This window comes from Spermophilus citellus (assembly GCF_964194105.1).
Source record: "Spermophilus citellus genome assembly, chromosome: 2".
NCBI lineage: Eukaryota > Metazoa > Chordata > Mammalia > Rodentia > Sciuridae > Spermophilus > Spermophilus citellus.
In genome coordinates this window covers 184,590,668-184,605,691 of record NC_138183.1, presented here as the reverse complement: position 1 = coordinate 184,605,691, position 15,024 = coordinate 184,590,668, and the positions used below count along the sequence as shown (strand labels likewise).

General features: G+C 36.4%; 1 protein-coding gene across 5 annotated transcripts in view; it reads right to left on the bottom strand.

The window, feature by feature from the left end:
- DLG2 (discs large MAGUK scaffold protein 2) overlaps positions 1-15,024 on the bottom strand; it is a gene marked incomplete at both ends in the record, with an annotated part of 2,048,692 nt that overhangs the window by 88,393 nt on the left and 1,945,275 nt on the right. The gene's annotated exons all lie outside the window — the stretch shown is intronic.

Sequence of the window (15,024 nt, the reverse complement as noted above, 5' to 3'; positions counted from 1 at the left end):
AAAGCAAGTGGCTAATAATTCAGGGGAATAAATAGTGGAAAGAAACAAAACCTATTCTGGGAGGACCAGATTGCAAAGGCCTCCAGGAGTGGATGATGCCCAAGCTAGGAACTCCAGGACAAGCAAAATGGGCAGAGGAGCAGCACATGCAGAGGCTCTGAAGTGGGAAATGGCAAGCAGTAAACCCCAAGAAAGACCAATGTCCTGGACAACCCAAGATGAGACCAGAGGGAAGGAAAAGCTAGCTCACACAAGGTTCACAGCTCTCACGGACATATTCTCTAAGGGCAATGGGAAGCTACTGAAGGATTTTAAGCAGGGTAGTGGGATAAATCTGCACTGAAATCAGCTCTTTCTGGCTTTAGAGTAGAGAACGGATTGGGCAGCAGTACACTGCAAGACAGGGTGCTGAGATCTAAGAAAGTGGGCTAAGGTGGTAATCCAAACGATAGTGGTCTGACCAGTGTAGTAGCAGTAGGAGAAACAGAGGTTCCTTATACTTACTTTGGCCTGTGTCTATCTGCTTGTCAGTCTGTCTCTTCATCATAATCCATGTGCAATGCTTTCTAAGTGTTATTATCACTTTTCTTCAAAATAATGTTTCTAGAAACATAACAACAACATCTCTGATTGAATACAGGGAAAATAGAATTTCTGGCTTATTTTCCACTCCCATTGCTCAGCAGCCCAAAGACCCCTATAAAGAACTCTAGTTCTCTTTAAAAAAGAGCATGGAAATCTTCAATCTAGTACATTTATTCCCAAACACTTTAAATGCAGAAATGCTTCTCTTATTTTTTTGATGACATGTCATCTCCACACCCATTTCCAATCTCATAGATATCCATTTGCTTTAAAATTGAAGTTTATGTAAATATTAGTATTTTATTCTTATTTTAATTTTGGTAGTAATGCTTCAAGCTGGGACATTTTCCATGCACTTAGGGTGAAGTCTAACCCACAGAGATGTGGGTTTTTATAATATATTGGTAAAGTCACATAGTTCAAATTAAATTGAATGCTTGATGGAAATTCAACAAGTTCTCTTTTCGATAACTAGAGAAACACCAGGGTGTTCCAAATCTAATTACAGGAACTCTGCAGGATGGAATTGTGATTAGTCCTCTCAAGGAGTAACCACAGTCACTTGACAGAATTCAATTCAACAGCTATTTATTTATATGTTTAGAGGTCATTTATGTGGACAAGCAGAAGATAGTTACTCAGAAGAAGAAAAATCTTCTTGTTAGAAATTCAACCTATTTAGAGAGGGAACAACAGAAAACTCTCAGGAAGAAATCAACAGCATTTGTGGTAAAGTATGTGGATGAACCAAGAGCAACTTGACAAGTGGAGAAATATTTCTATTAAGAAGAGAAGGAATGACAGATATCTATTTCATATAGTTTGTCTTGTTAGCAAAAACTTGGCTTTGATAAAGAAGCAAATGAGAAAACCTATCTGATATTGGCCAATCAGCTCTGATAAAAGTATGCAAAATGGACAGGAAAGTATAAGAGGAACTCAACTATGCTAGTGATGCCTAGAAAAGTCAACATCTAATGAAAGACAAGCTTGGTGAGTTCAGGGAAGATATTGGAATGAAACAGAGGTGAGAAGTATTCAGACTGCTGAAATGATGCCCAACTAATGGCCCTTTGATCTAGCAAAAGCCACAACTCCCTTTTCCATTCCATGGTCCCAACTTCCATGATTACAAAAATTGTCTGAGGACCCCCTTGGAACTGGCCTGCATCCTTTATTTGTTCCCTCTCTGCTCCCTATTTTAACCTGGGTTCCAAGAAGGTTTTCTTAAATATCCAAAATAGTGTGTTTAGTGCTGAAGGTAAAAGATGACCAAGGTGTTACTTCTACCTTCACACAACAGATGAGTGTAGTAGGCAAGACATTATTGCAGACAAATAAATTATATTTAGAATTTGTTGAATGCAACAGTAGAAGCATGTATAATCTGTAAGAAAACCAAGGCCTGACTACTCTGAATGATGGATGTTGCCATCATTGGGCTGACCAGTTTTCTGCTCTGCAAGATCACAAGCTACTTCCAGTGGTACCAGGGGTTGACCACAGAGCAAAGGAAAAACATCCTGAAATACAGGCTTTGGGAGAAAACTCTATGAGTTGGAATTTTACCTGTCTTTAGGAATTTCCCATTACTTCTGATTTTATCAGGGATGTTTGATAAAACATGCAAAGAAATATTAGTCCACTAGGCTGTTCATCATAGCCACCCATTTGACCAGCGTGTGGTCTTGAAATCATAGGTAAATTAGAAATCATAGGTAAATGAAAGCTGCTAACATTCTTATGTTATTTGTGGGTGTCTCTTCACTAGGTTTCTGACATAATAGCAACTGGTAGTAGAACAATTAGTTAAGATGAATGCTTTACTCCCATCAAATTTTCCAAAAAGAAATTAAGTATTGGGTTTTAAAGGAATGCTCTATAAACTGGTAATTTGGGGTGGTAGGGAAGAGGACTTTTTGTTTTACAGTTGGGTGAGTATGCTAAGGGAACGAACCTGTTATGAAGTTAATCAAGGTAGACTGTTTGGCAAGCAAGAGGCTCATTGCCTGGGACAGATTGAGATCAATTCTGCCAGGAAAAAATATCCACAAGAGGCCTTTTCAATTTCATTTAATCAGAGAAGATGGAGTTACTAACTCCAAGCAGGAAAAGATATGGAATCTATAAAGTAGGCAGAGAAATATGTACTTGAGTGAAGTAATTTACTTAATAACCCACAGAGATGTGGGTTTTTATAATATATTGGTAAAATCACACAGATCATGATTTTTCCAAATTGGATCTAGTTGTAGTCCCTTACTTAGTCCAAAGTCTCCTGCAGGGACTTATTATATGTTTATTTGCTATTTTCTCCTCCTCCTTTCAACTTTTGTTTTCAGAGTCTCATGTACTTAATTAATCCTGTTGGTGGTTTTAAATAATTTTCAGTAATGTTGTTTTCATAAAAACTGTCAGAAGTTTTTAAAAAATATTATTGTTACCTTCTGTCAATCTTTTTAGATGTAAAATACAAGTTATGTATTTTTTTTTCAGACAGAGATGGCCTATTCCACTCATTATCTGAGCACATGAGGTTTAAGAGGAGGAGGAAATGAGGAAGAAAATTAACAGCTATTGGGCACCTGCCATTTGTTAGCCACTAGAATAGAATAGGCAATTTATACATGTTGGCACTGAATAACAAGATCACTTTGTTATTCTCCTCATTTTACAAATTACAAAAATGAAGCTCACAGACATTAAGTCATTCAACCAAGGTCACTTGGCATGTAAGTGAAGGAATTAGGAGCTGAACCCAGGTCTGTCTCCTGTGTTTGAACTCACTACTATACCTCTGCTCCTACAGGGCATCTTTCTTTTCAGAGAGTAGGATGGCATCCATAGCCTTCAAGAGGTAATATATTAAAGTTCTTTTATTTCAACATTATTTGTTCAGCATACATGAATGAGCCACATGCAAAAGACCAACGCTTTTGTATGATTCTGATGAGTAAAACCTGGCCCTTTCTATTAGGAGATTCTAATGTGGCAGATAGTCTATGTGCACCAATGACAGGACAAAGCACAATCTAAAGGTGTGTAAAAGCGTGATGAACAACATGTGAAATAAAATTGAAGAAGGAGAACACTAATTCCAATTGTGGGGAACCAGACAAGATTTCATGGAAGAGGGGTATTTGTGGCAAGCCTTGAGGAATGCATAGAACCTGGTCAAAGGAAGATGAAAACAAGGAGCACTAGGAGGTGAGGAAGCAAAATGAACAAAGGTATCAAGCTATAAAAGAAAGCTTTGGGTTTAGGGATTTATACTTGTCCAAAATTCCTGGAGCTTTTGTGATTTTGCCTGGGTGTATGGTGGGAGTGAGGCCTTTATATGGAGGAACTAGAAAGCCCTGGATAGGTTCTCTGCACATTTAAGGGAGCTGCTGTGATGGATATGGAATGCTCCCCAAAGGCTCATGTGTTGAAGGCTTGGTCCCCAATGCAGCAATGTGTAAAGGTGGGGATTTTGGGGAAGGGATTGAATCATGAGGGCCCTGACTTCATCAATGGACTAGTCATTCACTGATGGATTAATAATTTGATGGCATTATTGGGAGATGCCATCAAATTATTACTGTAGGCAGTGGAGCCTAGTTGGAGAAAATGTCACTAGGGCATGCCCTGAAAGGGTATATTTTGCCCTTGGCCCATTTCTGCTTCTCTTTCTGCTTCCTGGCTGCCATGAGGTGAGCAACTCAGCTCCACCATGCCCTATTAGCCATGATGCTCTGCCCTACCACGAACATATAGCAATGGTGCTAGCTGAACATGGATTGAAAGCTCTAAAGTCATGAAGCAAAATAAATCTTTGCTTCTATAAGATCTTTTTCTCAGACATTTTGTCCCAGTGATGAAAATATGATTAACATAGGCGCCTTACTCAGAATCACCCTGTTTTTTTTTTTTGTGTGTGTGTGTGTGTCTGGGCAAAGCAGAGGTCAATGGTAGCTATTCATTCTTTTATACATGAGATTCAATTAATGAACTTTGTTTTGAATATAGTACTAGAGGAGAAGTTGAACAAGTGGTTGGAAATGAAAATTTGTACTTACCAGTAGGACAGAGTTAGAGACAGATTTAAGTTATTAATTGATCTGGTCATGAAGAAGACATGTTTAGCCTTGCATCTTTCTCTCTTGAATTTAAAGAATCTCATTTCAACTGCTACATTGCTATGTGTCTTTAAAAAAAAAAAAGACCAATTTCCCATATTTCCTTGTATCTAGGTATAACCATGAGACTTCAATCTGGTGCATAAAACATAATAAACATATGGGACCTCTGGAGAGTCTCCTTAAAAGGAAGAGATCACATTCTTCTCAAAACTCCCTGATTTTAGCAAAGCATATAGGATACCTGTCATTCCAACAATCACATTGGACATGGAATGACAGATCAAAGAAGAAGCCCGGAGGTATGTGACAAATTTGTTGAACTGCCACACTAGCTTGTCACAGCCAGCCATGATGCTTTTGTATATGAGAAAGAAATTAACTTCTAGTTTCAGTCTCTGCTATTTTGGGGCTTTAAAAAAATGTAGGCAAACTTCCCTATTACATACATGTGATGAAATCAGAAGAAATCACCAACACAAAATATAATGGAAGAAAGGAAAAGGCTGGGAATTGAATCTTGAAGAACATCTGCATTTAGAGAAGTCCAAGAACGTGGAGAGTTGTGATAAAAAGTTGATTAAAGGTAGTTTGTGTGTGGAGGTAGTTAGGGAATAGAGGCAGAAATTCTATCTAACTAAAGTGTATGTTTCTAGAAATAAAACAAACAAAAAGGATTATTAAACATCTAAAGTCTGGGGTGATTTTGGCTACTCCCAAGATAGAGGAATAGGTTATGTCTAATTTCCGCTTCTGACTTTCTAATCAGTTAATTCATTGCATCTCCCCTGGGATGAAATGATCAGGGATATCCCATCACATGGAAAAAACTATCAGGAGTCAGGGGAGAAAAAGTATTCTCCTACAAGTAAAACAGAGTCTTGATTACAGTTTTGCTTAAGAGAAAAAAGTATATCCTTGTATCATTTTCTTTTTGCCCTTCACCATAAATAAGTGTTCATTCTCTGTTCTAGCAAAAACACTGTGAAGTCCAAAACATGCCTATCAGTGAATCAGAGGGGCTAGTGGTGGAGCACTAGTGCATGCTTCCTCTCCCCAGGGCTGTAAATGGGTGCTCAGCAAACCAAGGACCAGCAGGCCCCAGCACTGTCACTTTACCAAGTCCTGCAGGTGAAGAATTGCTTGGGTTTTCCTCAAAGGTTGTAAACCCCATTATTTGTACTGTAGTCTAATGGTTAGAATTTTCTAGAGCCCAATCTATTAATTATTAAGAATCAATCCCACATTGTGCTGCCATTTGTTGACCAAGTGTCTTCACATTCAGTCCTTGTGGTAGTTCCATTGAATAATCAATTTTATTCTGTTTGTTATAAGATGATGAAGAGAAGGTAGATGATGAAGATGATGTTGTTAATATAAATAGCTATCACTGACTAAATCACCACCAAATGTCAAGCAGAGAAGTGGAAGCATAACATTTAAAATAAATATTCACAGCAACCCTGCAAGGTTGGACTTAGTGTTCCTGTTCTGTAGGTAATGAAACTGAGATTATAAGAGTTGAAGTGACCTAAAGGTCACCCAGATGGTAAATAGTTGAGTCAATAGTCAAACTAAGGTCTGTTGGCTGCAAATTCCTGCCCTCTCTTCTGTATCAATTGAACATGACTTGAAGGGAGCATCTATGGAGTACTGAGACTCAGTGCCTTACAACACTTATACATGTAATAACAAACCATGGGGTGCTCCAGAGAAATACCATTTATCCCTGTGTACTTGGGGAATTGTTAGACTGTGAAACTACTAGTACAGACATCCATTTCATTGAGATCCTAAAAGAAGTCTGAGCTAGAAATTCAAGGCTGTAATTGGCAATTGCTGTGAAGGCTTCAATCAGAATGAGATGCATATTTAAAGAACAGGGAAAATAATAAAATTTAGCTAGTTTATTATTATTATTGTGCCACCAGAATTACTTTATATTGTTTGTATGCAAAACAGTATATAAATGAGTGCAATCTGTGTTTTCAGTATTTTGAAATAATACATAACTGGAATATTAGCCAACAATTTTGTGAAGTTTAATTAGGTTTTTCTTTGTCTTCCAAAATTTTGGTACTCTTTCATTTTTCTTTTAATTAGAAATCAAGGAGAAATTAATATGAACCATCCTTTTAATTTGCATCTGGTTTTCAGGGTTTCCCTTCACATGTGGAATTGGAAGTAATTTTTTTTTCTACTTCTGTGCTATTGAGTTTAATTTTGAAACACCCAAATTAAATATTCTTTGATCATACCCTTATTGAGGCTGTGAAGAGTCTTTTAATAAACTCCAAAGGCACTTGGGATGCTTCAGACATGGCTTCTTAATATAGAAAACTCAGCTTAAGTATTGATATAGCTCTAATTGAGAGTTTTGAAAGTTCATGCTTCATGGTACTTGTTATCTATCTTCTAAAAGTTGTAGAAGAAAATTCTAAAATATGGCTTTCCATAAAAAAATGATGACAAGACTGTGGAGCACAATCACATTAAAGGTTACTTTTACTTAGCAACTACTATGTGTTGGGCTCTCTGCTCAGCAGTTCACAGTCATTATCTTATGTTCTCACAAGAGTCCTACATGGGAGTAGATATATAAAAATATTTTTGTTTTACTGATGAGGAAATTAAAGTCTAGAGACGTTGTCTAGCTTTAATGAAGATTCATCTGGTTATGGAGTCATTGTGAGGATTGAGATTGTGTTTAGCAAGTGCTAGTCACAGTGTAAGGTTGCTATTTAAATTAGTACTACTCTTATTTTGATTTCCCTTTCAATACTAGTCTCAAGCACTTCACTGTCTTCATAGCATATGTGAAGTACTTCTTTCTGGGAGAAAACCGATAGGGACATGATTCACTGTTTTGAATTATTTTTATCAAATAATAGAAAATTGGTCTATTGGCCAGAATTCCCTGATTGCTCATCATGGACCTATGCCGGCACATTCTTAGAAACTGCTTGAAAATTAGTACTAGAGTACTAATTGTTCATGATCTTTCATTTTTTTTGATGATAAAAATCATCGGAAGATTTACCATTGTTGGGTATGGTAAATTTCAAATGTATGAATGTCCTCTTGTGATATTAGTTTGGGATTAGTTTGAGATTCTTTCTCAATATCTACCCAATTGTTTATTTTTAGAAAAAGTATAAAATTAATTAGATAAAAATTATGAACATTCCCAAGTGTCCTGGGATACCCAGACAGGAACAGAAGGGAATGCACTGGAACAGGGTTTCAGGAGCCCTGGATCTGTCTGACCTCTCTCCTGACCAGCTGGTGGCCCTGCTCAAACCATCCCTTCCTTCACCGCTTCACAAAGTAGTGAGCTGTAAATTGCATATTATATTCCAGGATCTAAGTGCTCTTTTTTCTTTAACCTGACTTAATGAACCAAAATCACATGGGGAAAATTCTGCTCCTTTGGAAGGTAACATCTGGGAACAAAAAGAAAAGAATCCTAGTACTTGTGCTTCTGTGTCTTACTGAGGAATTTGACCTCCTAACCACTGATGAAAATCTTTTAAAAAAGTGACATAGCTGGGCACAGTGGCACATGACTGTAATCCTAGCTATTCAGGAGGCTGAGGCAGGATAATCACAAAATTTGAGGCTCACCTGGGCAATTTAGAAAGACTCTGTTTCAGAATAAAATTCAAAAAGGGATGGGGATGTAGCTCAGTGGTAAAGCAATTGCCTAGCATGCATGCGGCCCTGGGTTTGATTCTCAGCACCACAAAAATTAAAAATAAATAAATAATAAAAGTAAAGACTTGTGTAAGTTTTTTTTTTTTGCATTAATTATCAGCGGGTTATCTGCTTAGTTAGAGGAGAATGGTTAACTTTCAGAAAGGATTATATAAAATGGCTCAGGTCTCATAATGTCTCATAGTGCCTCCCCTTCATCTTCATCAAAATCATTATGCTAAAATGGATGGAACTGGAGACTATCGTGCTAAGTGAAACGAACCAGTCTCAGAAAAACCAAAGGCTGAATGTTCTCTCTGATATATGGATACTAACCCACAACAAGGGAAGATAGGGAAGGGAAGAATAGAAGATCATTGGATTAGACAAAGGGGAATGAAGGGAAGGGAGCGAGGATGGGAATAGGAGAGGCCGTGGAATGAATCAGACATAACTTTCCTATGATCACATATGATTACATGACCAGTGTAACTCCACATCATGTACAACCACAATTAAATTAAGTTATGCTCTATATATGTATAATATTTCAAATCTACTCTGCTATCATGTATATCTAAGAAGAATGGATAAAAAAAGAGAAAAGAATATTATGATAGCCAAGACAGAAAGGTGATGGGCCACAAACACAAACACAATTTCTTTTCTTTTTTACTCATTGGTTCAGAAAAAGGAATCTGTAAATATTTACTCACAGCTTATAAGGAATTTTGTTCAAGTCGCCATTACACTTCATACATACCATAATCCAAACAATTTACCTAACTGAGCTATAATTATGCAGTTAGTTAATTATTTGTTTTCCTCAGGGGACTGTGATCTCCTGGAAAGCAGATGCCCATCTTAATCACGGCAGTATCCTTACTTACTAGCATAGCTCCTGGTGCAGATCTCTCAGTAGAGGATCACTGAACAAAATCACTTTTGTTATTTGATCTTAGGACTACAAGTTTGAAGGTCACCCCCAGTGCTCTATTATAGGCTATATTACAATGACTATGCTGAGGAATCAGTTCTGATTGGAATCTTAAGGCCTCAGGGGGTAGACATTTGCATCTTTAGCTGGCCTTTGTTTATTCAACCAGTAAAGCAAAAACATACCTCTTCTCCCTACCTCACAGTCTTTATAGTTATATTAAATGCTATCATTTGCATCCAGAATACTGGGAAGGAGAAAAATACAATGTAATATGGCAGGATCTTTATGAAGTCCTTGTACAATTTTGAATAATTTGGATCAGGAATATGGTTAGGTAATCTATGCATCACATTTAAAAGCAAACTGAATCTCTTCAGAACTGCTAGGAATTTCTGTTCAATAAAGAGTGCACAGTGGCACATTTCTCAGATTATGTTCTGTCAAATAGCTGTTTAAATGCTATAATAAACAATGTTGATTAGGCTTGTTTCCTATAAGGCCATCAAAGCCTCTAATGTGAACATTAGCATTGTGAGTCTACAAAAGGGCACAAGATATGCAATTGTTCTGCAAACATTGTAGCAGGCAATTTGGAAGTGATACCTTAGAAAACACTGGTTTAGTCCGACTTGGACAAGTAGGAGACCAATTGAATGGGTCTGTGAAGTAAGAGATTTATCCAAGGACTTTCAAATAACTGTAATAAATGTAAAACCAGGACTGAATTTTAGGTCATCATTAAGAACACATTAAAAGCACTAGAATTTGAATTCTGGTTCTAATCCAGAAGTGTATTCCTGTTTCCACCGTGCCAACTCTGATCTCTACTAGCTGAGGAAGAAACTTTCTACAATAGTGAATCATTTCCTTTTGTTTCATGAAGTCCTGTTTGTCCATTAAGTAATGATATCTTCAGTGTCATGGTTTAGGTTCACTGGGATATTATATATTTTTACTATAAAATGACTTTCCTAGAACTCTAACTTTCTACAGTAAAAGTATACCAGAAAAGTATGAGTTAAAATTCACATTTATATATTATATAATAGCTGAAGGATAATTGCTCAGCTATTAAATGCAGACATCTGGTGAAAAACCATAGGTAAATGATGAAATATGCTGGGGATGAAGAAATGAGATCTGTTTTTCAAATGGATGAGCAGCTATCTGTTCTTTCTATTGGGGTGTATCCTGAAGGCTGAATTCCAGGATTCAGAATCCTTTCTGCCCATCTAAATCACATTTGTTTTTTTCCCACTGAGTATTTTCTGACAATTTCACTCCCTTTTACTTCCCTGCTCTCAGTATTCCTTAGTGATCTCATTTGGTTGAAACATCACATGATGGAATTGGAAGAACCAAGCAGACCAGACACATTTTATATTATGCTTAACATAGTGTTGAGGACAAAAGTGTTAAAGAAGTAATTGCCTCCACCATGTACTAATAGGAGGATCTTAGCCTTTCTGTATCTTGGTTTTCACAACTATTAAATATTATTCCATCTAAAGAATATTAAGGGCTTTTTATATATGTTAAGTATTCACTGTTGCAGGTAGTGGGGTTCAGGGCATAAAATGGGAAGCAAGGAGAGTCTAGCAGGGAAGACAAAAAAGCAAATTGATAGTTATAATTTAATAAGTAGTACTAAAGGCAGAAATTGCAATAGAGGGTTAAGCCAGGAAGGAAGAGCACAAAGGATACTTCCTCTAGGACCCAGAGCATACGCAGGGCAGATTGAGATAAGCACAGTGAAGATGGGAGTTAACAGGCAGAGGAGTTGTATTACAAGGTATCAAGGCCTGAGGCACTCAGCAGATGTGGAAACTGTAAGAAATTAAGTCTATCAAGATATGGCTAGATAAGGATCATGCACAGCAATGGAACTGAGAATAGCAAGAACTGAAGAGAAGGAGTCAAGACTCGATTATAAGGTTTTGTGTATATGTCCTGCTATGGGTAGTAGGGACAAACCATGTGTGTATGTGAGGTTGTAAGACAAAGTGTGTGTGTGTGTGTGTGTGTGAGAGAGAGAGAGAGAGAGAGAGAGAGAGAGAGAGAGAGAGAGAGAGAGAAAGAGAGAAGACAGAGACAGATTAGCATTTTCAAAGAGCATTCTGGCTAGTATGATTGGCTTGGTAGATGGCAGAGATTAAAACCATGAAAAACTATTAGGATGCTGTTGTGAGAGTAGGCAGGTTATGATGAGAGTCTGGGTTATGATAGTAGCAGCAGGGAATGGAGATTTGAGAGCTGTTAAGGAGGCAAAATCAACAGAAATTGAGTGAATTATTGAATGAAAATTTAGAAAGGAAGGGAGAAATCAAAGGTGATTTTGAGAATTTGGACTTGGGGATGGATGGAAAGTGGTGCTATTTATCCAGATCGGGAGATACATAAACATGGATAGGGAAGATATGCAAAGGGTGAGCACTGAGGTGCCTGGGTGGGGCGAGTGTACAAATAAAGTGTTGGAACTTCCAAGTTAGGTAGAAACAGAAGCTAATGAAAGACATTCAGTAGGTGAGGTTTCCTTTGGGGGGTAAAGTAAGAAAAAAAAAAAGCTAAAGATAACACCCAAGAGAATACCAACATTTTAGATGAAGTTAAGAAATCAGAACATGTGGGCAGATGTAAGAAGACAACCAGAAGCTAATGTCACAGAAGGCTGGGTAGGGGAAAGTTTCATAATGGGAGAGTAGTTGAAATGGTACAAAAGTTCAAGAAGCTCAGGTCCACTGGTTAATGGTATCTCTTATCTCCTTAGTGGGATGGAGTAAGTTCAGAAGATATCATGGAGGAGAGGGGCTTTGTAAAATATATACATTTGTGATCTACCATGATTTGTCCACTAGCCAATCCATGTAAACCTCCTAAAGAGGTTTTAAATAGAAGCTCTGCTTCTACCATCCTTTCCTTTCATATTTCCTCTATTTATTGAGAAAATAAAGCCAGGAAGAGTTAAATGATTGTCTTGTCACAAAGAAATAACGATTTTTGCAAATTCCAGTTTCAAGAACGATCATTGTATTCATTCAAGAATGAAATACAGGGTTTTGTTTTCTTCTTCTTTCAACAATTGTATTCCTAAAGTCTTTAACAAATTCTTTTCAAAATATTGCTAGTTTTAGAATACCCAGAAAAGCACATATTTTCATTAAAACACCCTTCAAATGGTTTGAATCAATTTTCTTAATCACTTTATTCTGAGGAACTTCTATCAAAAGGTAAATAGTAATATGATAAAAGGGCAGGGGTTTAAATAAATATTTGTTGTTTTATCACTTGAAATAAATGTTTGACTTTTTAATTATTTTACTAATCTCAAATAATTTTGCAATAAATATCTACTAAACCAAGATACCATGCAAGAGGCCACTGAGTAATACATTAAGAACACTAAAATTTGAAACAGAAAGATCTAGTCTGAATTCCACCTTCTCCATTTGTAAATTTCCAAGCCCCCTTCTCTAGAAAAAGTGGTCCAGCCTGTCAAATGTGACCTTGAATATATTACATAACTTTCAGAGCTACTCTCCTTCATTTTTAAAACAGATATTGTACCACCCACTCTGCCTACTTGTAGAAATCTGTGAGGATTAAATTAAATAATGACTACACAAATGTAAAGTACTGTTATTCAGCAAAAGAGAAGTGTGCATGTTGCATTAATAGACAGGGAGAAATATTACTGAGGAATGCACTGAGGTCATTCTTTACAACATTTCTATAGAAAATTCTGAATGGAAAGCTGATCGTAGTCAGAAGCATGCTAAAGATTGATATGGGATCAGAGGTGGATTTTAATAGCTAATGTCATGGATAGGATTGATGTGTTGGTCTTTATATATTCATATTTTTGTTTATCTTTTATTAGCATTAATTGCTCATTCTTAAATCATATTTTTAAAATTTTATACAATAAAATTTACAATATATACAATAATCTGGAGAAATAATCACAACATAATGCTTAGTGCCTTAAAAAAAAGGCAGAGCCCTCTCTATATTGTTTTCTAATTTTATTTTATATATGTATCAAAATACAAAGCAGATGTTCCAAAAGAACAGTGTTGCCTTTGGAGTGGTGAAATTATGAGTGAATTATCTTTGTCACCATATTGTTTTACATCTTTCTAAATTCATAAACAATTTTAATGCTAAAAATCTTTCTTTAAAGGAAGTATAGAAACCTCACTCCAACTTAATATCAGTCATTCTTTTATGTACATATATATATATTTCTAAAATATTTGCAAAGATGGATCTTTTGAGCTTGAAGTCAAGCACTTAAGGGCAAATTACTTGAGAATATGTGTAGCAAAAAGGGGAAATGTGAAATGTGAGAAGTTAAGATAAAAGTGGAAAGATCAGAGATGTGAGTTAGTGATTTAGAGAAATAGTCTGACCAGCAGCTACTCCAAAATTTTGAGGAGCGTAGGGCTGAAAATTTACAGAAACCTTCAAAACTAGGAAATAGGATCAAATTCCTTATCATTCTGGGTCAGAGATAAGATGCAGGAGCTTCTAAGAATAAAAGTAAGATGATACAGACAGGTAGGAGACCTATCTCCCTTTACTAAATGCAATTGTATACTCAGCTCAGAGCACCAGAAAACAACATGTGCAGTGAGGGTATAAGGCCACTTAAAATCAGAAGGTGTCCTGAGAGCTTCAGCTCCATACTCAGCCACTAGAGAAATGTTTTTTTATGATACAGGATGGCCAGCTCCACCACCTTGCTGGAGTACCTGCTTACTCGTTAGAGAGACGACTCGACTTCTTGTTGGATGGGTCTCTTGTCTTATAAAGTGGTGCTTCCTTACTCTGAACTAATTTGTTAATTCTAGTTACAGACTATAAATTCATTCCCTGTTTTGCACGATGACCATCCAAATCCTTCCTATTAATTAGTGCACTTTAATTATACAGAATAACACTAAGGACTTGAACTTGAGTTTTCTAATTTCAAAACATTATCTCCCTCTCTATCACTTTATAGTTTTGTTAGGACTTTCTGGTTTACTGGAAATGTTCTGCCAGATTGACTGTTTCATATGCCATCTAGTTCTTTAATAGCTGTCTATGATGTGAAAATGGTATACTCATTAATTTGTTTCCTAATTGTTTTGTTAGTCTAACCTAATTAAAAAGTCTTTTGCTTGTTTACTTTAGAGGTACAAAATATGCCACCATAATATTAGAGTCAATTTATAATCATAATTATGTAACTATGATTTAGCTCATTAAAATGATTATAAAAAAGCAATTCTAAAGTAATGATTATAGTCCCCAATAGAAGTTAAATTCAGGTGTTAGGCATCTCTATCATCAGATAGGCAATAAATGCTCAAATTATCATTAATAGAAGATATGTGGCTATAAATATCTTAATACTAAATTCATCAACTGAGGGGCCTAACTATGCATTTGGCATGAATATAACACAGAGATAATATAGAACTCCCTCTCTCTCCGCCTTTGTTCCTCCCTTTCCTTCTTTCTCATATCAAAGTCTATTTACTATTAAAACTTCTCTCATGAATAACACACCTTTGTTCTTTTATAGAACAGACTGACAACACATATAACCATGCCACAAAAACACAAAAATCACTACCTTCATTCCTAGAAACCATCTTTAGAAGGCTAAAGGAAATCTAATCCAATAAAGGTGAAAGTTTATTG